A 6,000-nucleotide genomic window follows, 5' to 3' on the forward strand; every position below is an offset into this window, starting at 1 on the left:
ACAACCGGACTGACAACTGAAAAGCAGGCTGCGTGGGGCGACAAGCCCAGCAAGGGGGTTACTGAGGGACGACCAAATGAATAAATAGGCTGCATGGGGCAACCAGGCTGGCAGGGGGGGTTAGTGAGGGACGACCAAATGACTGAACAGTGGGCTGCATGGGGCGACCAGGCTGGCGGGGGAGGGGGCAGTTGGGGCGACCAGGCTGGTGGGGCAGGAGGCAGTTGGGGCGAGCAGGCTGGCGGGGGGAGGGGGTATCAGTTAGGGGTGACCAGGCCAGCAGAGGGGGGCAGTAAGAGATGACCAGGCTGGCCAGGAGGGCAGTTAGGGGTGACCAGGCTGGCGGAGGGCGGGGCAGTTGGGGGAGATCAGGCCGGCAAAGGGGCCAGTTAGAGGCAATCAGGCAGGTGAGCAGTTAGGAGCCAGCGGTCCCGAATTGTGAGAGGGATGTCCAACTGCCGGTTTAGGCCCAGGGATCAGGCCTAAACCGGCAGTCTGACATTCCCGGAATGGAGAGGGTGCAGGCTGGGCTGAGGGGAACCCAACCATACACGAATTTCTTGCACTGGGCCTCTAGTATCTATAATAATAAAAACATGCTATGCTAATTAGACCGGACGTCCTTCCTGACGACCTTCCGGACAAAGCCGGGATGCAAGAGAAGTCTGAGTCAAGGGTGCCAGAGGGAAGCCGGTGCTGGCAGCCGGGGGAAGGAAGGCCTATCCTTGCACAAATTTTGTGCACCAGGCTTCTAGTCTACACTAATAATAGACAAACATGGCAATTGACCATACCTTTGTTACGATTCCCATTGGCTAATTGGGGCAATATGCAAATTAACTGTCAACAAAGATGGCGATTAATTTGCATACGTAGGTGCAATGCTGGGAGGCCAAAGGGGAAGGACGGAAGAAGCCGCCTGCTGCTGACAGTGATTGGAAACCCAGGCGGCCCCCAGGCCCATGATCAGAGAACCGGGCCACCTTTGCCCGCCCCCCAGCCAGTGATCGAAGAAGCCGGCAGGGCAGGGCAGAGGCGGATGCCAGCAGCCGCCTCTTCCCTGCCCCACCTGGCTTCTCCGATCACTGATCACTGGTGATGGGTGATCAGAGAAGACCCAGAAGCCCGGCTGCGCTGCCGCCCGGGGACCGATCAGGCCCTGCTTCGGGAAGCGGGAGGCAGCTCTTCACCTGGAGGCTTAAGCCCACGGTGGGAGGCGCCATTTTCTGCACTGAAAGGCAGGGGGCCTGGCTAAGCACAAGATGGCACCATGTTTGCATATGGAGAGGGGGCGTGGCTCAGAGCAGGGCGGGGCTACGTCTGGAGAGGTGGGGGCGTGGCTCAGAGCGGGGCGGGGCTACGTCTGGAGAGAATGGTGATGAGGCCCGGTGTTCGCCTCAGGAAGCGAGAGGCGGGAGAGGAGCGCCAGGTAGAGGAGGTGCGGCTTCAGGCAAGTGAAGGAGAAGGGCAGGTCGCCCAGCCGCGACGCCATTCCAAGCTTCCCAGCCCAGGTTTTCAAATGTAAATATGACTTCAGATGTTGTAGTTGCACATAGTTTATTCCCTTCCCCTCATCTTGGCTGTTAAAGTCATGCCCACCCCCTGGGCAGCCAGGCCTCACATTCATGGCAGACGAGGTTCGGTTCTGGGGTCACCCCTTAGATTTTAAGTGGCTGCTACACTTGTTCGATAGGAAGAGTGAGACTTTAGCCCTGAAAAGACGGAAGGCTTGGGGCAGACGGTTCCCTTGAGGGCTCAGCCCGCTTTCGGGCCATAGGCACAGGGAACGTCCAGGGCAGCGCCCAGAGCAGGCGTTCGTCTGAGCTCCGACAAGGCCGTTTTGCAGCCTCCCCTTCCTCTGTCCCAGGTGGTGGGGGCCGTGACTGCCTCGAGGCTGCTCCCTGGAAGCCATTCTCCCCTCAGCCTGTAGCTGTAAAACAGCACACACAAAGAGAATCTTTTTTTTTTTTGCCTCATGTTAAAAAAAAAAAAAAAAAAAAAAGATGCGTGACTCCTCACTGTGTTCATTTGTAAAAAAAAAAAAAAAAATGCTCTTAAGACCCCGGGCGGTGAGGCAGCCCAGCCCCAAAGAAAATATATGCACAACATTGGTCACAGACAACGATATGGTGACGGCCAGAGAGAAGTGGGGGGCAAGAGCTGGGTAGAGGGGGCAAAGGGGGGGAAATAGGGACATCCTACATAATAATAAAAGGCTAATATGCACATTGACTGAACAGCAGAATGGCCGGTTGCTATGATGCACACTGGCCACCAGGGGGCAGACGCTCAATGCAGGAACTGCCCCCTGGTGGTCAGTGCACTTCCATATGGGGAGTGCCACTCAGCCAGAAGCTGGCTCATGGCTGGCCAGTGGAGAGGTGGTGGCAGGAGCCTCTCCCACCTCCGTGGCACCACTAAGAATGTCCAACTAACGGTTTAGACCTGATCCCTTGGGGGCCTAAGCCTTTAGTTGGACATTTCCTGAGGGCTCCCTTGCTTCCAGAAGGATGTCTGACTGCAAGCTTAGGCCTGATCCCCCGGGGAGTGGGCCTAAGTTGATAGGTGGACATCCCTAAGGGGTCTTGGACTGAAAATGGATGCAGGCCGGGCTGAGGGACCCCCACCCCCTGCAAGTGCACAAATTTTTGTGCACCGGGTCTCTAGTATATATATAAAAGCCCAAGAGACCATTATGACCGAACGACTAGAACAACCGGTCGACCAGTCGCTATGGCGCGTACTGACCACCAGGGGACAGACACCCAACGTAGGAGCTTCCCCCTGGTTGTCAGTGCGCTCCCACAGGGGGAGAGCCGCTCAGCCAGAAGCCAGGCTCACAGCTGGCGAATGCAGCTTCAGTGGCAGGATCCTCTCCTGACTCCGCGTCAGTGCTACCGAGCAGAGGTGGCAGGCACAGCGGATCGGGATGAGTGCGAGCAGCGTGGCACCGGGCCCCTGCTCAGGCTCCTCTCTGGTCACCTGTCAGTTGGTGCACTGCTACATCCCCCGAGGGGTCCCTGAGTGTGAGAGGGCGCGGGCCAGGCTGAGGTACCCCCGCTCCCCTGTGCGCCAATCCATGCACCGGGCCTCTAGCTTAAAATAAATGGCTAAAGATTGCAGGGGAAAGGCAAATAAGGGGTTCTATGTTCGTCATGAAATGCTGATCTTTGAAGGACGGGGATCTCATCCTTCATCTTTGTACATCTGCAGAATGCAATAGCACCAAGTCTAAGCTATCTTCCCTATCAATGCAGAACATATCACACACAAAAAAAAGAAAGAAAGAAAGAAAGAAAGAAAGAAAGAAAGAAAGAAAGAAAGAAAGAAAGAGAGGTGAAGGAAAAAAAAAAAGCATTCTGTAAACATTTATTTGCTCTTTGGCTGGCCTGGCTCACAGAGACCAAGTCCGGGCTGGGCCATCTGGTCGACCCGAGCTCTCTAAAATAAATAAAGTAAAATAAAATAAAGTAAAATAACATAAAATAAAATAAAGTAAAGTAAAGTAAAAAGTAAAGTAAAGTAAAATAAAATAAAATAAAATAATAAAATAAAAAAATTAGTTAAAGTCCTACAGCCCATCAGTCTAATTGCCAGTCAGAGACCAAGTCCAGGCCGGGCCATCTGGTCGACCCGAGCTCTCTAAAATAAATAATATAAAATAAAATAAAATAAAATAAAATAAAATAAAATAAAATAAAATAAAATAAAATACCTTCACCTCTTAGGATCATTGCCATTTTTCCAAAAGCGGTATGAGTGAGGAGAAGGGGAGATACCCTCTCACAGTCCTCGGAGCATCCCTAGGCTCGCTTCTTTGTGTTTTCTCTTTGTAAATCCAATTTTTATCTTTTGTTGTGGTTGTTTTCTACACTCTTTCTATCACCATATTGTTGTTCCTGCCTATGTGTCATATATATATTTTTTTTCTTAATCCCTTCACCTTTTTTCACCCAGCCCTCAACTCTCCTCCCCTCTGACAGCTGTCAATCTGTTATGTACCTATGCTTGTGTTGATTATATTCCACATATACCTGAGATCATATGGTATTTGTCTTTCTCTGACTGGCTCATTTGACTTAGCATAATACTCCCCAGGTCCATCCATGCTGTTGCAAAAGGTCAGATTTTCTTCTTTTTTACAGCCAAGTAGTATTCCACTGTATAAATGTACCACAGCTGTTTTTATCCACTCCCCCAATCTTAATTTAGAAAGTTAGGTCTCAAAATACATGTCTCCCAATTTAAAGACTAATATCTTAAAGCTAGAAATGCTCTCTTAGGTCAATCAGACGGGCCATATACATAAATAAGAACTGATTCACCTATATCATTGAGAGGTAATGTTTGAGCAAAGTCCTCATGGCCATCTGATCTGTAAGTGATAGATCCTCCCTTCTCCCAACTGGTGGGCAGGGTATGACGTAACCTGCAGCCCAGAAATACCTGAGTGGCTAACCAGGTACCTTATATGGACTATACATTGGACCACCAATCCACACCTGCCAAATACCTTAAGCCCTTGTCCTATATGGACAATGCAGTAAGCCACCAATCAGTGTGCGCCGAGTACACGCAGCCCCCTGCCCGTTCCCATTCCGCCCCTCAAAAGGCGTGCCCACCCCTGCACGTGTTGCTGTCTTCCCCTTGTGAGGCAGCCCGGCAGGTGCTTCTCCTCTAATAAAGCCTGTAGTCCTGGTTTTAGGCCTCCGTCTGATCTTTCAGTAAGGATTGCAAAACAAATGCTTTGGAGGCACTTTAATACACATGACACTTTCTTTGCAGTGTGTGCAAAACCAGACTGCATTATAAGTCGAAAAGCTTTGCTTTAGCCAAACGTGGCATTATTACCCGAGAAAAGAGCTAAAGGAACCTTGGGGTCTGCCACAAGCTCCTGCCAACCTGAGGCCAGTCACGTGAGAAATCTCCCCGGATTCAATCCCCCGGTGTGTGGAAAGGGGGTGATGTCAACAACACCCCAAGTGTTTCTGCGAGAGATGCTGTGAAACTATTTGGTGGGACAGCGGGCGGAGCGCAGGATGGAGGAGTGGACTCTCAGGGTTCCAGGAGCGCAGAGCTGACCCCGCGACGCGTGCGGACGGCTTTCTCGGTGCAGCCCCGGGAACCGAGGGGGGCACTCACCTGACCAGGAGCTCCAGGAAGATCACGTTACTGCAGCAGCCAGCGAACACCAAGCCCACCGCGAAGAGCGGGCGCGGGGAAGGGGAGCGCGCGCGGAGAAAGCGCCCGCCTAGACCACTACCTCGGCGGTGGCACAGAACTTCGTCCCTTCCCGGAGCGCCGCTCTGCCCGGCGCCGCCACCAACGCTCCCGGCCAGAGGAGCTGTAGTTCACTATCAGCCCCGACCCCATTCATTTGAGGGGGCGCTCTGGTTCCAGCCAGACTACATATCGCAGGATGCCGCGCGCCCTTTACGCCGTGCTGGGACGTGTCCCGCCTCTGCTGGGACCCTCCACTCCAGAAGAGAGAGCAGCGAGGTTCTCGTCATGCCTCTCGCGATAGGAAGCCGCAGGGTTTGCTGGGAAGTGAAGTTCAACCCTGCCAAGGTGATTTCTGGAGAGTAAGCCAAGGGCTCAGAGAGGGATGCCAGCGTCCCAGTCTCAACAAACACAGCGGCGGCACTAGAGCTGCAGGTCTGTGATTGATCGCTGGCGGCGTTCTAGCATCTGAAACAATTCTGAATGGAGTGAAAGCAAAAACTCCTCTGAACTTACTCTTCTACCTTTTGAAAGGAGCATTGGAGTCAGAAAGTGCTGGGATTGAATGTTGGCTCAGCTGCTAATCAGCTGTGCTATCTCAGGCAACTTCTTGAAGCCTTAGTCTCATTATTGGTAAAAACGGGAGCAGCAATGCCCATCTCACCGCTTGTTGTGAGGGTTACAAGCTATGATCACCTGGGGATCTTGTTAAAATGTGGATTCTGCTTCATTACACCTGCAATTTGCCCTGAGATTTTGCATCTCTAGCAAGTTCCCAGG

The sequence above is a fragment of the Myotis daubentonii genome, chromosome 4, assembly GCF_963259705.1.
Source record: "Myotis daubentonii chromosome 4, mMyoDau2.1, whole genome shotgun sequence".
Classification (NCBI taxonomy): Eukaryota; Metazoa; Chordata; class Mammalia; order Chiroptera; family Vespertilionidae; genus Myotis; species Myotis daubentonii.